This window comes from Eleutherodactylus coqui, chromosome 5, assembly GCF_035609145.1.
Source record: "Eleutherodactylus coqui strain aEleCoq1 chromosome 5, aEleCoq1.hap1, whole genome shotgun sequence".
In the NCBI taxonomy this organism is placed as follows: Eukaryota; Metazoa; Chordata; class Amphibia; order Anura; family Eleutherodactylidae; genus Eleutherodactylus; species Eleutherodactylus coqui.
In genome coordinates this window covers 206,846,968-206,847,554 of record NC_089841.1, presented here as the reverse complement: position 1 = coordinate 206,847,554, position 587 = coordinate 206,846,968, and positions in this window count along the sequence as shown.

The window sequence follows — 587 nt, the reverse complement described above, 5'->3', positions numbered from 1 at the left end:
GCATACATTGCCCTGCAGGAAGGAGACTGCTGAGAATGGATGCAGTCTTCTTAAATCATCTTGTCCTCGATGATCTTCTCCAGTCCCCATGGTCGCTTCACCTCCAGCCGGCCAGATCCTCTTCTTGTCATGGAGAGCCATTACTAGTAACGTAACGTTCACTGCCTAGGAAGGAATGCCGATCTATTGCCGAGATTGCATGCACACTGTCTCGCCACGAGAGTTCATACACCATTGCAGAGAGAGAGCGTGCATGCAAAGTTTCGGCAATAGCTCGGCACTCCCTGCTAAGCTGTGAACATTATGTCACTAGTGATATAGCATACATTGCCCTGCAGGAAGGAGACTGCTGAGAATGGATGCTTCGTCACTGGAAGAAGAAGAATCGGCTGGCTGGAGGTGAGGTGACCGGGGGAATGCAGGAGACAGAGGAAGATCGTCGGGAAGAAGATGCGGTAAGAAGACTGACGGGGGAGGAATAGTTAAGTATTGAATTTTTCTTTTCTAATGACAGACCCCTCATAACATTGTGTCACCAGACTGTTCATTCGTGTTTTTCTAGTGGCAGTGTCACGTATTGCAAAATT